The sequence below is a fragment of the Sceloporus occidentalis genome, unplaced genomic scaffold (assembly GCF_023333645.1).
Source record: "Sceloporus occidentalis isolate IW3139 unplaced genomic scaffold, rSceOcc1.0.p SCAF_1, whole genome shotgun sequence".
NCBI lineage: Eukaryota > Metazoa > Chordata > Lepidosauria > Squamata > Phrynosomatidae > Sceloporus > Sceloporus occidentalis.
The window spans coordinates 317,201,885-317,227,509 of record NW_028316981.1 but is presented as its reverse complement, the minus strand read 5'-3'; the positions used below and the strand labels follow the sequence as shown (position 1 = coordinate 317,227,509).

General features: G+C 46.6%; 1 protein-coding gene across 1 annotated transcript in view; it reads right to left on the bottom strand.

Annotated features, from left to right (window-relative positions):
• Positions 1-14,897, bottom strand: part of PHF24 (PHD finger protein 24) — a 64,353-nt gene extending 49,456 nt beyond the window's left edge. Inside the window, exon 1 of the mRNA XM_089513673.1 lies at positions 14,787-14,897. The gene's annotated coding sequence lies outside the window, so the exon portion shown is untranslated. The remainder of the gene's footprint in view (positions 1-14,786) is intronic.
• Positions 14,898-25,625: the final 10,728 nt, after the last annotated feature.

Sequence of the window (25,625 nt, the reverse complement as noted above, 5' to 3'; positions counted from 1 at the left end):
CAGGCATCTTGTTAAACCAAGCAAAGCAGAGCTGGAAAGGGGCCAGCTCAGTTCTGCATTGTGTGAATGCCCACATGCCCTAATTCCTAAATGCAGTGACCGGGAAGAGAAGTGTGCCAGCCAGGCCTGAGTTCCTAAGGGGGCTGGCATGTGCAATTTAGCAGCTTGGTGTGTTGGCACACAAACACAAACACCCAGCGACAGAAGCACGAGAAACGGGCACAGCCCCACCTTTCCCTTACATCCATCCATCCATCCATCTCAAGAAAGAGGAAAGCCAAGAAGGATGCACAGCAGTTTTGCAGCTCTCTCGACATCTCTTCTGAATGTATTTTGCACCTTTGCTTTAATAATAATAATAATAATAATTTGTTTTATTTATATACCGCTATTCCAAAGATCATAGCGGTGAACAGCAAGTAAGCTAATTAGCAAGTAAGCTAATTTGCCCCCAACAGTCTGGGTACTCATTTTAGCTCCCTCCTTGGAAGGGTGCAAGCCTGAGTCGAGCTTGGGCCCTTTTGCTGGTCTTGAACTTGCAACCTTGTGGTTTTGAGTGAATGGCTGCAGTACAGGCATTTAACCACTGCGCCACCAGGGCTAATAGAGCCAAGAAAATCCCACAATAGGTTTACTGTAGGGTCACCATAAGTCAGAAATGACTTGAAGGCACACAATCACAAGAAATGGAGATATCAGCCCAATATGGACTGGAGATTTTGGTTTTATGGGCAACATGGCTACCCCTGCAATATTCATTTATTCATTCATGAAAATATTTGTAGCCTCTTCTATATCAAAAGATACCAGGCAGTACAAGTAAAATAACTGAAAACAAGTTGAAACAACTTGTAACAATAAAAATAATTTGTATTTTTATAACTATAAATATCTTTATATTGCAGGGGTAGCCATGTTGCCCATAAAACCAAAATCCTCAGTCCATATTGGGATAATCATAGAATCTGAGTCTATTATCATTCCAATATGGACTGAAGATTTTGGTTTTATAGACAACCCAGCTATATTCATTCATTCATGAAAATATTTCTAGCCTGTTCTATATTGAAAGATCCCAAGGCAGTGCACAAGTAAAATCAATGGAAACAAGTTGAAACAGTTTATAACAATACAAAGCATTTATAGGTGATTTTAAAAGCAGACCAACAGCCTTTTTTCTGAGTTTGCCATAGATAAAAATATTTTAGAATATAACAACAACAACAACATAAAAAATTAAAATGGACTAAAACATATTAAACATGATTTATTAAAGAATAAAACAGTTTTAAAATCACATGCAGGAGCATTTTGAGAGAAATCAGTGTGGCCTCCAAGGTTTTAGTGGATTGCTATGTTTTTCTTTGGTGCCTAAATGAAATCAGTGTTGGTGCCAGTCACAGAATCATAGAATCACAGAGTTAGAAGAGACCCCAAGGGCCATCCAGTCAAACCCTATTCTGCCCTACAGGAATACATAATCAAAGCACCCCCAAGAGATGGCTATCCAGCCTCTGTCTAAAAATCTCCAAAGAAGGAGACTCCACCACCCTCCAAGGCAGCATCTTCCACTGTCAAACAGCTCTTATGGTCAGGAGGTTCTTCCTAATGTTGAGATGGGATCTCTTTTCTTGTAGCTTGCATCTATTGCTCCATGTCCCAATCTCAAGAGCTCCAGAAAACAAGCTTGCTCCATCCTCAATATGACACCCTTTCAAACGCTTAAACAGGGCTATCATATCACCTCTTAACTTTCTCTTCCACATGCTCAACCTAAGTTCCCTAAGGCCCCATGCAGACCAGCACTTTGGGCCAGCCTGGGGGCAGAATTGGGCTGTAGTGTCTACATAATGCATGCCCCAGCTTCACCCCCAGGGCACCGTGATGCCACACACTGCACCACATGGCACACGGCGTCACTGCGCTCCTCTGGCGCTGTGTCTGCCCGATGCAGTCCTGAAGGAGTACTGTAAAGCTGTGCTGCTGCGGCTATAGTGCCCTTTCCAGGGCACAATAAGGAGCTGCTTTTTGTGGCTCTGTGGCTGTTTTGCACCTTGAAAAGGCCAGTTCAGGCCCCTGACATGCGGTTGCTGTGGCCCCGATCTGGCTGTGAAATGAGTGGCTGGAGGCTGCCCCTTTGGGGCTGTGTGTACAGCCTTTAAGTCACTCCTCATAGGATTGATGGTTTCCAGATCTTTCACCATTTTGGTTGCCCTCTTCTGGACAATCTCTGGAGGAGATGCTTATACAAGGGGAGGTCAATCCATAACTGGGGTGCCACAGTTAAGAAGGCCCTGCTCCCACATCCCTATACAGAGTACTGACCTCAGCGATGGGACATAGAGAAGCCTTTCAGACCTGCAGACTTTAGCCATTAGGCAGGCATCTATAGGGAGAGCTACTCCTTCAACAGTAGTGATATCTGAAGCTGTTTAAGGCTTTCAGTTTCATGCCAATCACCTTTTGATCTGAAGATACTAAATGACACTCCCTTGGAGAGTGTTTGAGTCTCTTTCTTTGGAGGTCTTTAAACAGAGGCTGGATGGCCATCTGTTGGGAATGCTTTGATTGTGAGCTCCTGCATGGCATGGACTGGATGGACCTTGGGGTCTCTTCCTACTCAGTGATTCTACAAAAGGATCTTAAGCATCAGGATGTGAATAATGGTGTCAACCCGCATTCTTTCCACAGCGTGGAAGCACCCCTGGTCACCCCCTTATGTTCCCCTCCCATGGCAAGCCTCCTCTGAACAACTCTTGCTAAGAAAACCATAGGAGAGGGTCACCTTCAGGCAACATGAAGGCAGGTAAGAACAACAACAATTATTTTCCATCCTGTAAAGGGATCTTACAGGATCTTTGAGACTAATTGAAAGAAAGAAGCTGGTAGCATGACCTTTTGTAGACTTGAATCAATGTCCTCAGACACATCTCCAGTCAACATAGACCTAAATCTACAAAAGCTCCTGCTACCATTTTCTTTCGGCTAGTCCCAAAGGTGCTACAAGATCCCTTTGCACACAAATTTTACAGACCAACACAGCTGTGTCTTCATATTTTCCATCCTGAATGTGCAGAAATGTGATTCTTATATATAAAAAGAATGAACCTAAATGAGAGTCTCACTTCACCATATTGCAGCTTTCCACCCACCTCCATTCAAAGATTTCCCAGTCCTGCAAATGCCTTCTTCAGCACTAGAGTCCCCAAACCCAAATGCAACAAAGCCCAAGCCCAGGAACTGAGATGAGCATGTATTTCTCCTGTGTTCACCATTGCTTCCATTTCCCTCCTGTCACCTAAACTCAATTTTAGATTCTTAGCCCCTCGAGAAAATCAGGAACCTGATTTCCTCAGATGCATCTCTAGTCTACAAAAACTTGTGCTACCAGCTTCCATTTAGGTCCAAAACACAGTGCAGAAATAACCCAGTCTGAGACTGCTTTAACTGCCCTGGCTCAATGCTAGGGAATTCTAGGGAATTCTGTAGTTTTGTGAGACCTTTAGCCTTCTGTGCCAGAGAGCCCTGGTGCCACAATAAACTCCAGCTCCCAGGTGTTACAAGATTTCTTTGCACACAGATTTTCCAGACTAACACATGCAGAAATGAACATGTAGAAATGTGATTCTGCATGTGTACTTTGTATATAGATCAATTGGACTACTTAAATCCATTAGTAGAAGAATCTCTTTTATTATTATATATCTAAATGAGTTTGTTGCAGTCATTGTGTGCCTTCAAGTCATTTCCAACTTATGGCAACCCCTAAGGCAACCCTATCATGGGGTTTTCTTGGCAGGTTTCTTCAGAGGGGGTTTGCTGTTGCCATCCTTTGAGGCTGAGAGATTGTGACTTGCTCTAAGTCACCCAGTGGGTTTACATGGCTGATCCAAGATTCAAACCCTGTTCTCCAGAGGCATAGCCCAATGCTCAAACTTCTTCACCTCTCTCTATTATTATTATTATTATTATTATTATTATTTAAGCATCACAAAAATCTGCATGAAATGTGACAAAGTACCATCAGCTCTGTCTGTGTATGTGCTTCTGATCCAACACAGTCAAACTCTGACCCCTTAAACTTGGCATGCATATTAAGGAGACCGAGAGTATAATTACATTCTTTTGAAAATGTTCTAATGTTACCCAATTAATATCTGTTTATTAGTGGCAGTGCAGACTGAGTCACACTGACTGAGTCAACACGTCTCGGGGATTATAAACTGTCTCTGCAGTAAGAAGGCTCCTGAAGAGCCAGGGGTCTCCTTAAGAACAGGAAGACTTGAGGCTTCTTCCAAATGCCAGTAATTGCTTTGAAAGTGACTATGGCAGACAAGTCTACATAGAGACCACCAAACACAGCATTCAAACACGAATCAAGGAACACGATAGACATTGCAGACTGGGTCAACCAGAAAAATCAACAGTAGCAGAACATGTTATAACCCATTCTGGACATAAAATGTTGTTTGAAAACACTGAAATTCTGGACCATGTCAACAACTATCAGGTCAAAACGCACAAGGAAGCCACTGAAATCCACAAACACTTGGGGGGTGTTCCCATTAGGTGAAACCCCGCGTTCTGAATCGAATCCAAGGAGTGGCGTTCCTATTAGGATCCGATTTAAACCTAGAACGGTTCTAGAGCAACCCGCAATCGTCTCCACTACAAATCGAATTGTAGAGCGGAATAAAATTTTGATTCGAGTTTTCCTCATTTAACGCGTGTTAAAAAAACACTAGGGTCCAACCTACAGTTTTCCATTGATTCGAGTTAGGAACCGGAGTATTTAAATAGGAACGACAGCCGTGGATTCGTGTTAGATGGATGGGAGGAGCGGACTGCGATGGGGCTGGCCTTGGGGGAGTTGCCCTTTCTGTCCCCATCCGTCTGGCTGTCGCCATTTTTGCTTCCCTCACCCCTTTGTCCGCTGTGGTCTTTCAATAAGAGATAAGGATTATTTTTATTTTTTATTTTAATGGTTTACAGGCGCTTAATCTTTTCAGCGCTTTAAGTGCCTGAAGTCCCGGCTGCTCAAGGCTTCCCCCGGTGGATTGCAACCTCCCCTCTGTGTGGGGAGAGCCCATTTCTAACGGAGGAGAGGCAGGAAGGGAAGGCTCCTCTCAAAGAGGCATTCCCTGCCCGCTTGGACACTGATCTCACACAGGCAGGGAAAGGAAGGCTCCTTGCGAGGAGGCATCTGGTCTCACACAGGCAGGGAAGGGAAGGCTCCTCGCGAGGAGGCATCTGGTCTCACACAGGCAGGGAAGGGAAGGCTCCTCGCGAGGAGGCATCTGGTCTCACACAGGCAGGGAAGGGAAGGCTCCTCGCGAGGAGGCATCTGGTCTCACACAGGCAGGGAAGGGAAGGCTCCTCGCGAGGAGGCATCTGGTCTCACACAGGCAGGGAAGGGCTCTGATGAATGGGGGGGGGGGATAGAGCCTTTCTCCCTCCATTTCTCAAATGGAATCTGCCTTTTCCCCCAACCCTGGAAAGAGAATCTTTGGGAAGAGTGCTCCCTCCCTGCTTTTCCAGCAGCCTCCTTCATTATCTCTGTGCTCTCTGAAGGGATTTTCCCTGGCTGTCTTGGGAGAAAGGATGCTGCCCTCCAAAAGCTATCCCATAGTTCCTCTGGAAAGAGCTTCGCTTTTTGCCAGCAGCCTCCTTCATTATCTCTGTGCTCTCTGAAGGGATTTTCCCTGGCTGTCTTGGGAGAAAGGATGCTGCCCTCCAAAAGCTATCCCATAGTTCCTCTGGAAAGAGCTTCGCTTTTTGCCAGAAGCCTTCTTCATTATTGTGCTCTCTGAAGGGATTTTCCCTGGCTGTCTTGGGAGAAAGGATGCTGCCCTCCAAAAGCTATCCCATAGTTCCTCTGGAAAGAGCTTCGCTTTTTGCCAGAAGCCTCTCCCATTGATCTCTGTGCTCTCTGAAGGGATTCTCCCTGGCTGTCAATGAAATGGAAACGATGCCAAAAGATAAATCGCTTCCAAATATTCCGGATTAACGTTACGTCATTCTGACGTACTATTGATTGACAGCTCCAAATAAGGTATGGAGGAGAAGAATCGCTTTATTTAAACACCGATTTCATGCCAAGTAGGAACGCTTGCAGGTAAATACATCGATTTAAATTGCCAGATGGGCACGATAAAAAAAGCGGTTCTGAAAGCGGGATAAGAACAGTGTTATTTTGAATCGATTTTATTAAAAACGTTGTATTTTAAATCGTTTCAAATCTTAAGTGGGAACACCCTTGGACAACTTCAACAAGAAAGAAGAAACCCTGAAATTAAACAAAGTTTGGCTACCAGTCCTGAAAAACACCAAAATGAAGATCCAGCCCATGCAAATGAGGAGCAGCCAGGGTCAGGGGGAGATTCCCATCGGACAATGGATCACTAATTAAAGAGACACCAGAGGCCTTGCCATTCAACAACAGAACATGAAACAGATTAATGTGCAAATTGCTTCCTCTCAACTAACAATATATATACTCCACTCTCTTCCATGCCAGTCTCCTCTGAAGATGCCAGCCACAGATGCTGAAGAAACGTCAGGAATCAACTCTTCTAGAACACAGCCTCAGAGCCCGAAAAACCCACAAAAAACATGCATGCCTGCCATGAAAGCCTTCAACTTCACAATGATATTTTTTTATCACTGCATTCATGCAATGGATGTGGTGTGTGTGTGTGTGTGTGTGAGAGAGAGAGAGAGAGAGAGGGAGGGAGGGAGGGAGGGAGAATGAAGTGAAGGTAAGTTTCCTTGTATTGCATGTACAGAAGCTAAGACAACCCAGCTTTCTGCTTCCTATCTATGAAGAGACTGAGTCAGAAATGAATATGTATCCATGTGCTGGTCAACTCTTTCATCACCCACCACAATATTTGCATAAGGAAGAAATAATTTGCATCCAATGCAGATGTGTCTGACCAGATTTGGAGAACTAGAATAAGGCAACCCTAAGAGCAAGCAAAAAGGCAAGTGGGAGGTACATTCCTGGTGGGAAGAACTGGGGAAGGCTGAAAGAAGTGCAAGGAAGGTAGAGAGGAGACAATAGTAGGAATGAAGAAAATATTTTGGAAAAGAACAGAGAGTGGCAAGAGAGGAAGAGAACGTGTATGGTGTGTGTGAACTCAGTTATTGAAGAAACACTAGTGTGAAGAAACAGTGCTGTGGGGTATATAATAAGTCTGAATTAAGGCGAACCTGGGTAATTTTGCTAGCAAGCAATAACAGAGAAGAGGCACTTCAGGGTTTCAGTTCAGAGGGAACTTGGACAGCTGTGGAATCTATTGTGTTGGTTATTACCTTTAAAGCCCTACATAGTTTGGGTCCAGGTTACCTAGATTGCCTCCTCCCATACAATCCGTCCCGTATAGTCAAGTCCTCTGGTGGACATTTACTCCAGTCGGCCAAACTAGATTGGCAACTCTCAGCCATAGGATTTTTTTATTCAGCCATCCCAAAACTGTGGAATGACATGCTGGAAAAGATCTGACAGCTGAATGCACTGTCCAAATTTAAAAGAGCATTGAAGACAAGTCTCTTCTGGCAGGCGTATCCAGATGATTTTAAAATTGTAAAGTTAGAAGCTGAATTTTAATTATGAAATGTTTTAAAATGTCCGTGTCTTATTTGCCCTTTTAAACTGTTGCATGTTTCAATTAATGTATTTTAATTGATGTAATTCATTGCTGATTATCTTTTCTTCTTCTTCTTCTTCTTTAAGCAGAAGTGGGGTGTCTTAGGGACACTTTAGTTGTGGCTTTCCTTTGCTGGCAGTGGGTTGGACTAGATACCCTTTGATGATCCCTTTCAGAGCTATGATTCACTTGGGACCCCACCTCATTTTTAATTTGTGACACCTATTTGACCAACATCAGGGCAAGAAAGAATGGAAGGGAAGGGAGAACCAATTCAAATCGTCTCCCAGAAAAATAGATAAATGGACCATTCGTCTCTGAGGCAACAGCAGGCTCTTGGCCTCTTTATTCTAGAGCTTCTTCTGCCTTTGCAAACTGACATTTTCATGGAACAACCCATCTGGCAGCACAAAGGGGATAAACCATCTGCAGTTTGGCTCACGATGTATCAAAAGAAACACGATTTCTGATGAGGAAAAAAAGAAGAAATACTTTTTCTCCCTACGGATAAGGCTGGAACCTTCCTGGTTGGGACCATTTTTCATGCAATGTGTGGACTGCTGGAAGCTGTATCGGTTGGATTTCTGCCCATTACAATAATGGTCCAAAGCCCAGAAATTCTCTTGGCAGCTGAATAGATGGAGATGGCTGGTTTCCTGGCAGGCTGAGATGGTGCCTTCGGAAACAGGCCAGGGGCTCTACCTGTTGGGCTCCATCCTTGGCTGTAGAGGCATCTCATTTCAGGAGCCTCACTTCTGCCAGGTGCACTCTCTTCTCAAATGCAAACTTGCTCAACGACAAAGCTGATGCAACATATGCTCAGCAGACCCCAAGTACTGAATCTCCATCTGGTGGCTTCAGACTTCAGGGAGGCAGAATCCAGTATCCTTGGGATGGAGGTGGCAAGCCCACCAGAGCCAAAAATATGTACAGTAGTCCCTTGGTATCTGCTGGGTTTGGATCCAGGACCCACCATGGATACTAAAATCTGTGGATGTTCAAGTCCCATTAATTACAATAGCATAGTGAAATGATGTCCCTTATATAAAATGGCAAAATCAAGATTTGTATTTTGGAGTGTGTGTGTGTGTGTGTGTGTGTGTATTCAGTTCATGGATGCTTGAATCTATGGATATGGAGGGCTGATTGTATATGAAAACCTCCACATCCAGATTTAGAAAAGAGGTTTTGAGAGTGGTAGATAGTTATGGGTGGTTAGTAAATTCACTCTCATTTTTAAATTCTGAATATTATTTTATTTTTATTTTTTGCTTGTCAATATCAAGAGAAGTTTGATGTTTTAAACACCATAAAGAGTCATCAGTTGTATGGAATGTACCTTAATAAGAAGGCAAGTGGTTTGACAGGAAAAGCACTTATTCCTATCTAAGGGGCGAAACAGATAGGCAGGAAAAAGTGGCTTGAAGCTGCCTTTTCTGAAGCCACATTGAAACCCCACAAACCGCACCACCGGCTCCCAAGACAGCTGGAGTGCTCATGTCATGACCACATGATATGGCTTCAAGCCAGGAAGAAGTGGAAAACAGCGGCTTCTTTTTGAAACAGCTTTTCTCTGCATAAGGGCACTTTCCTGCTGACTTCAAGGCTTGTGTCATCTAAACACCACACCTTCAAGTCAGCCTGAAAGCACCTCTTTTTGCCTGTCTGTTTAGCCTCCAAGTGTGGAGAAATATTACTCTCAGATATTTAGATCTATTAAAATATTAGTAGGCAAGGCCTGGTGTTGATCATTTAATATGTTAAAATCACCAAATATGTTAAGAGTTAGCTAATATTAAATAAATATAATAATTTTTATAATAATTATATTTAATTCTGAATTTTAAAGGAGCAATATAAAGTGCTGAACCTGTTTTGGAGCTAGTCTTATGCACCTTGAAAGCCAACCTGGAACAGATTTTGTGGCGCCACAGACCCAAAGGCACCTGCCACCCCTGGAAATATTACCATTCTTTCCCAGTCTTAATTCAAGAGGAAATCTAGGACATGTGAAGTTACTCTACAAACTGCTTTTGTGTACAGGCAGAATATCAGCCGGTTACCATCGAGAAAGCACTGCTAGTCCGTACTTCCCCCTGAGATTAAGAAGGTAGACTTACAGGTTTGCTGATGTGGCTACCAGCTTTTGAGCCATGGTGCTTTCTATACACGGCCTGCACTCTGATTGAGATGCCAAAGGGAGTTCCTTCCCTCATAATGGACACTTATCTGCCCGCATCTACATGCTCCAGCTGCAAGGCTTTTATAGGATACAAGCCAGTTTCACACCTTGCTTTCTGTCTAAGCCAGCCATGCACTCAACACATGCCAAGAGGGAAGAGAGATTTCTTTTTTTAAAAAAAGATTGGTGTTGGAGAAATGCTACTTGTTTGGAGTGTGGCTCCCAGAATCCCTCAGCCAGATTCTGGGAGCTGCACCCCAAAGAAGGGATGGCGGCACACTCTGTGTTGGAACCATGAAATAAAGTTGGCCCTCCGAATCCACAGATTCTGCACCCATGCATTCAGTAATCCACAGCTTGAAAATATTTCCCCACCCCAAAAAATCCAAACTGGAAACCTAGATTTTGCCATTTGGTACAAAAGAGACTATTTTATTATGCCATTTACTTGAGCATCCACAGATTTTGGTATCCACAGAGGGTCCTGGAACCAAACCCCAGTGGATACCAAGGCCCACTGCACTCCCTTTCTGCACCCAGAAAGGGACCAATATGCTCTTGCTTGTTAACTGGGCCAGCCCTGTAAACACAGGCTCACACGCCCTTGCTTTGTGCATCTGTTTGAATAAGATCTTCACTGTGTCCTCCAAGATCAGCAGGGGTTTGGAGAAATGCCATTTCCAGAGCAGGACAAATAAAGACTAACAAAGCAATGAAAGCAGCAATGTGTTCTGTAATAAATAAATGCAAAACAGTTTATGTCATGATAAATTTGCTAGCCTTAAGTGAGAGTGGTGTAGCAGTGTGAACACTGAACGATGACTCTGGAGACCAGAGTTCAAATCCCTGCTCTTCCACGAAAACCCACTTGGTGGCCTTGGGCAAATCCCACTCTCTCAGCCTCAGAAGAAAGCAATGGTGGCAAACCCCCTCTGAACAAATCTTGCCAAGAAAACACTGCAGTAGGTTTGCCGTAGGGTCACCATGAGTCAGAAATGACTTGAAAGCACACAGCAACAGCAAGAAGATGCTATAAGACTCTCTGTTGTCCACAAATGCAGGTACCAGAGCCCTCTGGGCCTGGAGCCTGATCCCTCAATCCCTGAAGGAGAAAGGTAGCCAAAGACACTCTGCACATGCATTGATACTCTGTTAAATAAACTCCACTCCTTTATTCTCTCCTCTGCTCCTTCCTCTGATGTCACTCATTCCAAGTCTGGTATTCAGCATCCAAATCTCTCCCCATTTCTCTCTCTGTGTCTATATTTGTGCATGTGCTCATGTTTGAAAGTTCTCCTAAATCCTGGCTCCAGTTAAGGCCTGGGGCCAGTCCTCTTTATTGCAGGAAATGTACAGAGAGGGATACATTTCAGGATCAATGAGACAAGTGCTACTTCTGCATTTTTTTGGAGAGTCCTTTCCTATTTTCTCTGGCAAGGTTTCTCAAACCAGAACCGAACACCATCTTCCACACAAGTTTTCATGCTTGCTGGGGAGAGCCACATCCTTCTGCCCCCTGGTGCTTTGGGGAAATGTCTCGCTGTGCCTCCAGCTTTGAAAATCGCTGGTCTTTTGAATTGCAGAAGCATCAGCAAAGCTGATATGATCTCCTGTTCTCCATAAATCCCTCCCTCCCTTGCAAGATAGGCCAGCTCCGGGCAATGCCAGTTTCACTCCTGTCTGCCCAACTGCCTGGTCTTTTGGTCAAGGTGTGGCGCCAGCTTCTTTGACTCTCTACTAGCAGTCTGTGCCCTCTCTGCTTTGCTCCTTCAGGCACATCCCTTGTCTCCCATTTATCTAATGTTCCCATGCTTTGTTTTCCCTGGCCTCCTGGGGACATGGACCCTACCCACTCTCTGACCTCAGGCGCCTCAAACTGTTCCCTTGTTCCCTCTTGTCACCAATGCAGCCTCTCAAGGATAGAACGGGTGGTGGATGACTTAGGCAGCTGGGTGTGTTCACATTGGAGAAGAGAAGATGGAGAGATGACGTGAGGGCTATCTTTACATCTGTGAAGGGATGTCATGTAGAACAGTGGTTCTCAAACAGTGGGGTGGACAACAAATGTTGTTCATGGGGGGCTGTGAGACTCGGAGACTCTGATCCCTTCTCCTCTTCCCAAACTTTTTTTATGTGTAAAATTTACACATGTGTGGAGTTACATATTGAATTTACTTTAATAAAACTGTTCTAATTTGAACGATGATATTCTCTTATAAAATGTTAAAATATGAATATACATAAATGTACAAATGAAAACTGTTGTTGTTGTTGTGTGCCTTCAAGTTATTTCTGACCTATGGCCACCCTATGGTGAACCTATCATGGCATTTTTTTTGGCAAAATTCATTCAGAGGAGGCTTGCCATTGACTTCCCATATGTACACTAAATTTAAAAAAATTATTCATGTACTATGTTGAGTGGGGGGTGCAATGTCCACATGTAGATGGAAAGGTGAGTCCCAAGGGTAAAAGTTTCACTGTTCACCTAAACAAAAATATCTAAACAGAGCTATTATGTCACCTCTTAAGCGTCTCTTCTCCAGGCTAAACATACCCAGCTTCATAAGTCTCTCCTCACAGGGCTTCATGATTTCGAGACCCTTCACCATTTTTGTCACCTTCCTCTGGAGCATGTCCAAAGAAGGGCGACAAAATGTTGAAGGGTCTAGAAACCATGCCCTATTAGGAAAGACTTAGGGAGCTGGATATGTTTAGCCTGGAGTAGAGATGGTTAAGAGGTCATATGAAAGCCCTGTTTAGGTATTTGAAGGCGTGTCTTATTGAGGATGGAACAAGCTTGTTTTCTGCTACTGTAGAGAAAAGGACATGGAGCAAGCTTCAGGAACAGAGATTCCACGTCAACTTTAGGAACTTTCTGACAGTAAGGGCTGTTCAACAGTGGAACCCACTCCCCTGGAAAGTGGTGGAATCTCCATCTTTGGAGGTCTTTAAGCAGAGGCTAGATGAGGATGCTTTGATTGAGAGTTCCTGCATGGCAGAATGGGGTTGGATTGGAGGGCCCTTGGGGTCTCTTCCAACTCAAGGATTCTATGGTTCTATGGGGCCAGTTTGTTTTCTGCTGCTCCAGAGACTAGATCATGAACCAATGATTCAAAAAGAGATTCCACTTAAACATTAGGAAGAACGTCTTGACAGTAGAAACTGTTAGAATGGACTGCCTCTGAGGATGGCGGACTTTCTGTTTTTGGAGGTCCTTCAACAGAGGTTGGACGGCCATCTTTCAGGAGTGCTTGAATTGTGTGGCCAACGGGGGTTGGAATAGATGGCTCTTGTGGCCCCTTCCAAATCTACGTTTCCATTATTTTCCTCAGACAAATATTTCTTTAGACCTATTGGATGGGGAATTACTTTGCTTTTCCTTCTGCGAATTTGTCATTACCCAAACAAGCGTTTGGTGAGTTTGTATTTCAGAGTCATCACGGGATCGGTGTGTGTGTGTTTTGTGTGTGTGTGTGAGAGAGAGAGAGACAGAGAGAGGGATGGGGTGGTTTTCACCTCTCTCTCTCTCTCTTAGACAAGAACTGTGGACCCTTTTCCTGGATGCTGTTTTGGCTACAGAGAGGGTGAAAAAAGGAGGTTCTGCTAAACCAGGCCACCCTGATCACAAAAGGGGCTGTCTGCCTTGGTGTGGCAAGGAGCAGAATCTGGACTTTTCCAAAACGAAATGCAAGCCCCTGGCTTCAATGCAGCCCTGGAAGAGGCTGAAGAGGAAGGGAAGGCACATACCAGCTGAAGCACCTGGCTCTTTCATGGTGCCACTCTCCTGGGAGGGCACATGCCTTGCTTCTTCCCCTGTTGTACCTCAGACCCCTCAGGAGGCAACGCTTGGTGCGACTATGGTGGAGGGGGAAAGGGTTCAGTTTGGGGTGCCTCTAGCTACAGAATGCACATGCTTTTTATGGAAGAGGGCTTTGGTTTTGCTGAAGCCCCCCCCCCCCCGTAGCTCCCTGAGTCTGCAGCTGCAATGACCCCCCTGCAAGCCATGGCTCCTTGTGCAGATGCAACTTCAGTACCCATCCTCTCTTCCACCTTGTCCTTGCCCAGTTTTTGGGCCAATGCAGGGGGTCCTCCCCCAGACCTCATCTCACCCTCTCCGGTGGCACAGAAGGACTGTGGGGGGTCTTGTTCCCCCTTTGCATTCTCTCTCTGCCAGGGTTGTGCCACCCTCCAGACGGCGGGGATAATGCACCAGCAGGACGGCCCACCCTGCCTCTTCCTCTGTCTTTGCCCACATGCCCACACAGGTCTCCTGCCCTTTTGCCTTGGTCCCTGAGGGCCATGGGTAGAAGGAGGGATCCTCTGCCCCCCTGATCCCCCCTTTCACTTATTTTTGGGTGCTTCGGTAGCAGGGTGCCTGGTGCCCTACAAATGTACCAGAACTGTCCACCAAAACCACCCCTTAATCCTCTCCTAAACTCCATCCCAGCAGAAGCATCCTTGTTCTTGGAGAGGGGCAGTGATTCCTGGGCACGTTTTCTGCTGGGCATGCAGGCAGAGGTGGAGGGGGGCATCATCCCCTTAGGCATCTCCCCAAATGCCGGACTGTTTACACAGATTACACCCCCTTTTTTCGTACCTCTGCTCCCCCCACCTGCCTGCAGCAGGGCTTCCTTTTTTGCTGGGTCCCGACTAGAGTGGGCCCCTAGACAGGGTTTCCACAGGTCCATAGTTTGCATCCATAGGGTTGACACTCCCCTTGCGCCAATGGATGCTATGGGGGTTTAGGCAAGAAGGCTTGGCACTCCACCCAAGAAACCCTCCAAGGGGTTCCCTCTGCTCCTGCAGGGAGTAGATCCAAACCATCCAAGGGGTTTACTCTACCCCTGCATTTTATTCCTGTGTGTGTGTGTGTGTGTGTGTGTGTGTGTGTTTCTTGGACATCTTTCTTCCCCCATCCCACCCCCTGGGGTCCCTCTCCCAAGGGCACTTACCTTGGATGGAGGGTCGGTGGTCCTCCCTTGTGTTCAATGCCTAAAAGGTGGCCTCCGAAGAAGAGCCCATCGCTGTGGTGTGAGGGGGGGATGTGTGTGTGTGTGAGAGAGAGAGAGGGGGGGTGGGCCCTTCCTCGCTGGAGTTCCTGCTGCCTGGAAAGAAGGATGCTCAAGCAGCGCCAGTGGTACCCAGGCGCGGAAGGATGCAGGGCTGGAGGCAGGAGACAGGCAGGGAGGAGGATGCAGGAGGAGGATGCTGAAGGATGCGGAGCCAGGAAGGAGGCGGACCCTGGGACCCAACCCGGCGCCTCCCTCCGAGGAAGAGGAGCAGGAGGAGGAAGGGCAGGAGGGAGCCAGCAGCAACAGGCACGCCCACAAGGCACACAAGGGGCGGGGGGCAGATGGCATCATCGCCCAGGAAGGGGCAAGGCAGGGCAAAAGGTGGGACTTGCAAGGAAGAATCAGCGTTGGAAGAGACCCCAAGTCCCTTTCTTCTGCCATGCAAGAACTCACCATCAAAGCATCCCCTGCGACAGATTATAGAATCACAGAGTTGGAAGAGACCCTAAGGGCCATTCAGTCCAACCCCATTCTGCCATGCAGGAACTCACAATCAAAGCATCCCCGCGAGATGGCCATCCAGCCTCTGTTTAAAGACCTCCAAAGAAGGAGGTGCGTTCCACTGTTGAATAGCCCTTACACCCAGGAAGTTCCTCCTAATGTTAAAGTGGAATCTCTTCTCCTGTAGTTGCGTGCATTATTCCAGGTCCTGTCCTTCGGAGCAGCAGAACACAAGCTTGCTCCCTCCTCCTCAGTGTGACACCCCTTCAAATACCTAAACAGGTATCATATCACCTCTTAACCTTCTCTTTTCCAGGCTAAACATCCCCAGCTCCCTCAGTCGTTCCTCATAGGACATGGTTTCCAGGCCCTTCACCATTTTAGTCGCCCTCCTTTGGACAGCTCCAATTTGTCAACATCCTTTTTAAATTGTGGTGCCCAGAACTGGACACAATATTCCAGGTGGGGCCTATCAAGATCAAAATAGAGTGGCACTATTACTTCCCTTCTAGACACTATACTTCTATTGATGCAGACTAAATTTGCATTGGCCTTGAACTCATGTTCAGTTTGTGGTCTACCAGGACTCCTAGATCCTTTTCACGTCTAATCTCCTTAAGCCAGGTGAGTAGTATAAAACCCTCACTTCTTGTCAAACTCAAAAGTGACAGGTGCCCCGCCCCTTTTGGGCCTTAGTCCCGCCTCCTGGATATATGGGTTCTAGGTTCTGGATATGGGGGTTCTATGTGCTGGATATGGTGTTCTAGGTCTTGTATGTGGGGGTTCTAGGTTCTGGATGTGGGGGGGTTCTGGGTGTCAACAGGACAAATTGGGGTTTAGATTTGGGGGTTCTAGATCGGGGTTCCAGAGGAACCCCAAAAGGTAGGCCATTTTGGGGTTTTTGCCAAAGATGTTTTCAGGGTGCACGTGTGACCCCTCTATGAACTCATCTCAGGACCACCGACCACGAGGAATGGGTCCCATCCCCACCAGACCAATGGTGTAGCGGCAAGCCGCGTTCAAAGATGACAAGCGGCGGCCATTTTATCAGCATCAACGAAAGTTTTCAGGGTGGGTGTGATGAGTCTCCGAATGTGTCTTGACCTCCCAAAATGAACGGTTCGGAGGCCCTGAGCTTCGCAAAGGCGCGACACACGTATCGCGTCCCCTTGCTCCGCCCCAGGGGGTGTTTTCAAAAAACGGTGCGTTTTTTGATCATCGCTGACTGTTCCATTTCCCACCACTCTAACCAATGAAAGTTAGGAGAGTGCCCTCCCCTTCAATGTCAGATGTACAGCCCTCCTCCCTAGGGCCTCTGCACTCAGCCCAACGCTGCATTCTCCCTAGGCTCCAGGGCTTTCTCTCCCCAAGAGCTCTTCCTGCATAGACTAGCCCCACCGGTGTGTTTTCCCCAAAAGAGCATCCATTTTTCATGTAAATAATGATTTTAGGAGTGAAGTGTGACCCCCTTGCTTTGATCATCCAAAATTCATCCATGATGTTTTTGGGGCATGTGTGGTCCCTGAGCGCATCTTGGGACCCCTGATCACTAGGAACAGCTTTTGTGGTTCTCGGAGATTCCTCGAGGGATGGTGAGGCTTTCAGGGTCACAAACCTATTTTTCAGGGCGAAATGTCATACATAGGAGCCTTCCCAGGACCCCAGCTCTCACCCTGACGCTGCTACAGTCTTCCTAAGCTCCCCGAGGTCTTTCCCTCCCCAAGGTCTGTTTCTGCATAGAGAAGCCCTGTGTGTGTGTGTGTGTGTTCCACCTAATAGAGAGACCTTTTTTTTAATGGAGATATTCCTTTAGGGCAGGGGTAGGCAACCTTTTTGAGCCGGGGGCCGGGTTTCTGTCCCTCAGACAACTGGGGGGCCGAAGCCGGGGGGGGTGGAGCTTCCACCCTCCGGGGGCGGTGCCACACACTGGGGGTGGAGCTTCCACCCTCCAGGGGCGGGGCCAGTGCTGGAGGCCTCGCCCTCTTTCCGGGCCCCTAACGGGCCCCAGGCCCTGTCAGGGGCCCGCAAAAAAGCCAACGGCGGGCACCAGCACTAGAGGCCTGGCCCTCTTTGCCAGACCTGCCACCCCCCATCTCACATTCATTCTCTTTTCTTCCTCCCTTTTCCTTCTTCCATCTCCTTTTCTCATTCTCCCACTTCCTTCCCTCACTCCCACTCTTTTTCCTTCCATCCGTCTCTCTCTTCCTCCCTTTTCCTTATTCTTCCCTTTCTATTTCACTTTCACCTTCTTACTACCCTTCCACACCTTTCTTCCTCCATTTCCTTTCTTCCCCCTCTCTCACTCTCCCTTTTACTCTTTCTTTCTTTCCTTCAATTCATCTTTCTTCCTTTATTTCCCCTTTCTTCCTTCCCTCCATTCCAACTCTTCCTTTATTTCCCTCTCCCTTTCTCTTCCTCTTTCCTTTTTCCTTCCCTCCTGTCTTCCTAGCTCCCTTCCCTTCCCCCCATCTCTCTCTCCACACCTCTTTCCTTCCTTCCTTCTTTCCCTTCCTGCTGGAGGCAGAGGTCCATCCCTTCTTCCTTCTCATCTCCCCTTCTCTTTCTCCTTCCTTCCTGCCCTATGTCTCCCTTCACATCCCCCTTTCCCTCATGTCTGTTTTCCTCCCTCCCTTCCCCATCTCTCCCTCCACACATATTTCAATCCCTCTTGCCTTCATTTCCCCCTTCCTTTCTTCTTTCTTCCTGGCTCTCTTCTCTTCATCTCTGCCTCCACACAGCTCTTTCTTTCTTTCCATCCCTTCCACTCTCTCTCCTTCCTTTCATCTCTTTCCTTCTTTCCACCCATCTTTCTCTTCCTTTTCCTTCCCCCTCCCTTTCTCATTCTCCCCTTTCCCTTTCTCTCCCTCCACCTCTGTTCCTTCCTTCCTTTCTTTCCTTCCATCTGTCTCTCTCTTCCTCCCTTTTCCTTATTCTTCCCTTTCTATTTCCCTTTCACCTTCTTACTACCCTTCCATGCCTTTCTTCCTCCATTTCCTTTATTCCCCCTCTCTCACTCTCCCTTTTACTCTTTCTTTCTTTCCTTCCATTCATCTTTCTTCCTTTATTTCCCCTTTATTCCTTCCCTCCATTCCACCTCTTCCTTTATTTCCCTCTCCCTTTCTCTTCCCCTTTCCTTCTTCCTTCCCTCCCTCCTGTCTTCCTAGCTCCCTTCCCTTCTCCCCATCTCTCCCTCCACACCTCTTTCCTTCCTTCCTTCCTTCCTTCTTTCCCTTCCTGCTGGAGGCAGAGGTCCATCCCTTCTTCCTTCCCATCTCCCCTTCTCTTTCTCCTTCCTTCCTTCCCTATGTCTCCCTTCACATCCCCCTTTCCCTCATGTCTGTCTTCCTCCCTCCCCTCCCCATCTCTCCCTCCACACATCTTTCAATCCTTCTTGCCTTCATTTCCCCCTTCCTTTCTTCTTTCTTCCTGGCTCTCTTCTCTTCATCTCTACCTCCACACAGCTCTTTCTTTCTTTCTTTCCATCCCTTCCACTCTGTCTCCTTCTTTTCATCTCTTTCCTTCTTTCCACCCATCTCTCTCTTCCATTTCCTTCCCCCTCCCTTTCTCATTCTCCCCTTTCCCTTTCTCTCCCTCCCTCCACCTCTCTTCCTTCCTTTCTTTCCTTCCATCCGTCTCTCTCTTCCTTTTCCTCCCACCCTTCCTTTCTCATTTTCATTCTCCCTTCTCCCCATCTCTCCCTCCACACCTCTTTCTTTCCTTCCCTCCTTTCCACTCTCCTTCCTTCCATCTCTTCTTCTTTCCATATCTTTCTCCCTTTCTTTCTCTCCCTTCCACTCTGTCTCCTTCCTTCCTTCCTATCCTCACTTCCCTCACCTGCTGGAGGTAGAGGTCCAGGAAGGAGGAGGCCAGCGGCTCCCCAAAGGCCCCGCCCGCTCATGTGAGAGGCCTTTGGCCTCTCGCGCGAGCGAGCGGCGCCTTCGGCCTCTCGCGCGAGCGGCCGCTTGTGCGACAGGGAGGAGGCCGGCGGCCCCCCCAAAGGTCCTGCCCGCTCGTGCGCGAGACCTTTGGCCTCTCGCGCGAGCGAGCGGCGCCTTTGGCTTCTCGCGCGAGCAGTGGCTCGCGCAAGAGGGAAGAGTCCGGCGGCCCCCCCAAAGGTCCTGCTCGCTCGCGCAAGAGACCTTTGGCCTCTCGCGCGAGCGAGCGGCATCTTTGGCCAAGGAAGAGGCCAGCGGCCCCCCCAAAGGCCCCACCCTCTCGCGCGAGAGACCTTTGGCCTCTCGCGCGAGCGAGCGGCGCCTTTGGCCTCTCGCGTGAGCAGCGGCTTGCGCGAGAAGGAAGAGGCCAGCGGCCCCCCCAAAGGCCCCACCCGCTCGCGCGAGAGACCTTTGGCCTCTTGCACGAGCGAGCGGCGGCTCGCGCGAGAAGGAAGAGGCCAGCGGCCCCCCCAAAGGCCCCACCCGCTCGCGTGAGAGACCTTTGGCCTCTCGTGCGAGTGAGCGGCGCCTTTGGCTTCTCGCGCAAGCAGCGGCTCGCGTGACAGGGAGGAGGCTGGCGTCCCCCCAAGGGCCTGGTGCTGCCACCGATTGCCGCCGCGGCGGCAGCACCGGCCGCGGGCCGGTCTCCTGGCCTTGGCAGGCCGCATGTGGCCCGCGGGCCGGGGGTTGCCGACCCCTGCTTTAGGGTGAAGTGTGAACCCTCCCTGTGGTCATACAAAATCTCTTGAACACCAGTAACAGATTTCAAAGCCCCCTGGATGTTTCATTATTCAAAGGAAAACTGTTTTGCATTTGTTTGTTTTTTGGAATTTCCATTTTGCAGACTGTATTTTGTTCTTCTTGTTGCACAAACTTGCATTTTGAGGTAAGGTGGGAGCCTTCTTCCACACTCAAACTACAAGCCGGGACCAAGAGGAAAAGCTTTCCTTGCTGCCATGGCAAGATTTTTAATTTGGGGAAGCGGCAGCTATCTTTTTCTTTTTCAGAAGGGTGTATTTTGGAGCAATGTCTGCTTATTGACCCATCCTTGACTCCAGGAGCTGGTTTCCAGTTCACCACAGGCTTGCCGGTTCTCACAAGCAGGGGCTATTTTGTTCTGCTCAAGGGTGGATTTGGAGTAGGAAGGGTGTCTTGTCTGGACATGTCCCCACCCCCATGTTTTGAATGGTATTAGGCTTTCATGGGGATAGGGAAAGAAGGCCATCTCCTACACAAGAGATCTGTCTTTTACAAGAATCCAAAAATTTTTTTTTCAGCAACACCATTTTGTATGTATTCCACAACTTTGAAAGGAGAAATAATAAGGCAAGCTGCTCCCTATCCTGGTGCAGAATGGTGCAGTTTTGAATATTGCTGACCGGTCGGTGTTTCTGCATCTTCCAGCCAACTAAGGAGAGGTAGGGAGCATTTTTTGTCTGCTTTTTACGGGACTTTTGTTTTTCCTCATACAAGTGGCTGTTTTGAGATAGAATGTGGCTCTTCTATACACTCAACCCACAACCTCCTTCAATAGACGCATGTTTCCACCACACCATATCTGTACCATCATTTTGAAAACATACAGAGCACACCTGTTTCTGATTTCACCTACGCACATATACTCAGCCTCCGAGTTTGCAAACAGGGGTATGCCCCTGCCCTGGAGCTATGTGTGTCCTGGCCCCTGCTCCAGACCAGACACCACAATTGCTGCAAAAAGTCTAGGTAGGGACTCCAGCAGAATCTATGAAAACGGTTCCAGGGTAGTTATTGACAGGAGATCTGAGGATAGTGAAGATACGTAAGGGTTTAGGGCACTGATGGGGTGTAGTTGGCCAGGGAGAGGGCTGATGGGAATTTTCTGTTCCCACAGGGCAGATGGAGAAAAAATGTGGAGGTTCTGCAAAGGGAGATCTGCACAGGGAGGTCCTAAGCGTTGCCTTGTTGTTCGGTTGCAATGCTGGAAGATGAAAAGACAGTAGTGTTTAATTTACGGGTATAACAGTAAAGCAGAGAGTTACAATAAAGGGAATGTGTTAGTGAAAAGCTTAAAAAGGAGAGAAGCTAGGAGTTTAGGGAGGGAGCAGGATCCTCTTTAGACAAACTTTGCAAACCCAGAAAAACTCTGGATTGGAAGGCATGTTAAAAGACTGACACAAAAGAGTATGATGTGTACATTTAAATAGATATATTTTACAATTTTATATCAATGCCTGGCAATTATGTGAGAAACTCATTATATAAAACAATTAAATATAAAATGCTGCTTTTTGGACAATGCGACTTTTTCCCCATGCAAGAGGGGCATGGAAGAGGAGTGGGGACAGTGCCCAGGAGCTGATAAGAAACCCTTTATCTCATGAGGGCCAGATGGCGGGGTCTGGATGTTCCAAGCTGAAAGATAGAGGAAGGGTATGCTAGAAAGAAGGGTGTTTTAAACAACAGCAAAATTAAAGGCGGGAGAGAGGATCAGACCAATGGGGCAAAATTGTAATAATGAATAGCCTGTTCAAATTAACCAATAAGGGGACACTTTGAAAGAGAGAGGAACAAGGGGGGGGGGGCAGGAATGTTCAAAGATCTCCGTCAGGCTTTTCAGAGGTAGAACCAAGGCAGAAAATGAAATGTAGAACAGTTTTCTATCAGGTAAAGTCTGCTTTGTTTGTTAACTCAGCATAAAGGGTATTAGTAGTACAGCATAAAGTTATGCACAGGAGTTAATTATCTGGTTTGCATTTAACGTGGGCTTAAAAGAGGGTAGGAAAATGAAGTATGCAGACAGGTGTTTTTAAATAGTACAGGTTGTGATCTGTGCAGTTTCCAAAGCCACGTGCACCAACTCTCTTAATTTCCAGCGTTGTTGGATAGACTCCTATTACTGCTGCTTATTTAGAAGTGTTGTGTTTTAGGTATAAAGAGCAGCATCTGATCTTTTCCCAGAAGCTGTGGATGCGGGATAATAAATGTGGCCAATGATGCAAGATGGCCATAAAGTAGCTCAGCGCTGTTCTAGCTAGTGGATGCAACATTGAAATTATTTTTAGCCATTTATTCCAAATTTTAAAATAAGACACTTTATTTCTCAAATTGGACAGCAGTTCTGCTATTCTTTGTTTGATAGAGCTCGTTGTTATTCTCGTATATAATTTTATGCATTTACATTGGATTGCATAGATTACAATTTTTTATATGAGCCACAAGGACTGGAATGGGTCAGTTTATACCATTTTGGGACTACAAAATGGTTAAATCCTTTCATTGTGGCTGTGTATTTACAGTATGCACAATGGTCACAGGGTAACCTATTGTGGGGTCCTAAAGGCTGTCCTCATCGGCGTGTCTTTAATATTTTTGGGGGTGAAGCAGCACTGTTCTAAGAAGGAACAATTCATGATGGGATCAGCTCTTTAAAATAAACAGTTAAGGGCTAGAAGTTATCCACAACATGTTATAGATAATGGATATCCTAAAGCTGCATGTAGGTCTCGCTCAGAGCTTTTGAAGAAACAGGACAGGACCCCCACCCCACCCCCCAGTAATCGCATACACTGTTCCATTTCACCATGGAACAAATAGTTTACAACAGTCTATAAGGTAACATGGGTATTTGATTGAAAATATTTCAGGATGCAAAGAAAAATCCCCAATATCATACAATATCATGGGTTTAACATTCGGGCTAGAACCCAGAGTGGATTCACTGCTCCACCACCACCCGAGCCATGAGATGCCTGCTGGTGCCTGCCGTGAGATATCTCTTTCTCTTGTGCCACCTGGGACCCAAGGATGGTGGCATTCAGGGCTGGGTCTGTTGAGATATGGCTGGCAAGGAGTGCGTTCACTGTTCAGGTTTTTGTATGTTTGGATACAGGAGAGGGAAGCAAACTTCAGTCATGGCACTGCCACGTCAAGTTATAACCCTTGTTGTGTTTAGTTTGTTAAACATTAGGAAAAACATCCTGATGTCAAGAGCTCTTCCAACTCTATTATTAAAGGGAGGGGGTCATTCAGATGTTTTTTTTAGTGCAACAATATAAATAACCTCACTCACGCCTTCCGGGTTTGTTGTTCACACTATGGAACTGCATCTGTGCACATCTTTATGAGTGCTATCACTCACAAATGTCAGTGCTCAAATAAGGATGGAGTCGACAATGCGAATGTATTCTAAACACATCGATTTTTGTGGGTTTTTTGGGCTATGTGGCCATGTTCTAGAAGATTTTCTTCCTGACGTTTTGCCAGCATCTGTGGCTGGCATCTTCAGAATCTTCTGAAGATTCTGGCAAAACATCAAGAATAAACTCTTCTAGAACATGGCCACATAGCCCAAAAAACCCACAAAAATCTATGGATGCTGGCCGTGAAAACCTTTGACTTCACATATTCTAAACATGTTCAAGGCATGCAGAATTTTATCTCAGTTTATCCCGGGTCTATTTGAATTGGTTATTCACACTGGTGATGATGAGAATCTTTTAGGAAAACCTCAGTGGGGGGGACCCCAATATCGATTATCCAAACTAAAATAGTTTTTTTGGTGGCCCCCTTCCCAAAATTTAATTGGGTGCATTCAAAATACATGTGACCAACGAAGATTCAACCTGGATTCATCCTGGATTGTTTTGATCACTTGAACTGGGTCTAGGTGTTTTTTTCAGATTCCACAGCAGCTTTCTTCTTCTAACAGACTAAACACAACAAAGGTTTCAACTTGATGTGTCAATGCCTTGTCATCTGTCCTGTACTTCTGTCTGAACTTAGTTGTCTAAGGTCCAGAACACACTGCAGAAATAATCCCATTTGAGAGTACTTTAACTGCACTGGCTCAGTGTTAAGGAATCCTGGGAATTGTAGTTTGTGTGGCACCAGAGCTCTCTGACAGAGGAGGCTAAATGTTGCACAAATCTACAGTTCCAAGAATTCCTTAGCACTGAGCCAGGGCAGTTTAAGCGGTCTCAGACAGGATGATTTCTGCAGTGTGTTTTGGACCAAAGGTGTTGAGCCTATTTGGGGGACAGGACTCTGAGGTTTGGATAGCTCCTTAGAACTGAAAGCGCTTAATAATAATAATAATAATAATAATAATTTTTATTTATACCCCGCCTTTCCATAGATATGATCAAGGCGGCTTACAAAGGATTAAAACAGTAAAATACAAAGTTAAAAACATTACAGTATAAGATTAAAAGCATCACTACATGGGAATAAACAATACAAATTACATACAGTGGACCCTTGTTATACGCTGGGGTTTGGTTCCAAGATCCACCGTGTATAACAAAATCCCTGTATGCTCAAGTCCCATTAAATATAATGGCAGAACAAAATGGTGTCCCTTATAAAAAGTGGAAAATCAAGGTTTGATATTTGAAATTTATACTTTTTTGGAACATTTTCAAACCGTGTATGCTTGAATCCATGTATAATAAATCCGTGTATAAGGAGGGCTGACTGTATATCAGGGGCAAGAAATGGAAAAGTCAAATTACAACAGTCCGAGGTCAGAAGGAAAAACAAGGGGCAGAGAAAAGAATAAATTATCTAAGGTGGGAATGCTAACTGAAATAAATGCGTTTTTAAGTTCTTTTTAAAAGAAACTAACGATGTGGAGGAGCGGAGCTCTACGGGGAGCCTGTTCCAGAGGGAAGGGGTGACGATGGTAAAAGCCCTCTGTGAGGTCCTCACAAAATGTGACTGAGGGACCTTTAGCAGATTTGTCCCAGATGTTCTGAGTGTGCGGGGCGGATTATATGGGGAGAGGCGGTTCTCCAAGTAGCCAAGCCATTTAGGGCTTTATAGGTCAAAACCAACACCTTGTATTGAGCTCGGAAGCGAATAGGCAGCCAGTGAAGGTCTTTTAAAATAGGTGTTATATGGTCTGACCTGGAGCTACCAGCGACCAATCTTGCTGCCATATTCTGCACCAATTGCAGCTTCCGGGTTTGGTACAAGGGTTGCTCCATGTAGAGCGCATTGCAGAAATCCAATCGAGAGGTTACCAAAGCATGTACAACACTTTCAAGGTTCCCATGGTCCAGGTAGGGACGCAGATGGCGTATCAGCCGAAGCTGATGACAAGCACTCCTGATCGTTGCATCCACCTGAGATGTCAGCTGGAGCGACGAGTCAAGGAGTACTCCCAAGCTACGCACCGAGTCCTTCAAGGGGAGCGTGGCCCCATTCAGGACCAGGTGACAGATCTCACCACCTGGAACCGGGGAACCTATCACCAGTACTTCCGTTTTCCCTGGATTCACACTGAGTTTGTTCTCCCTCATCCAGCCCATTACCGACACCAAGCATCTAGGGGAGAGATGCCATCCTTAGTTACTGCATCAGT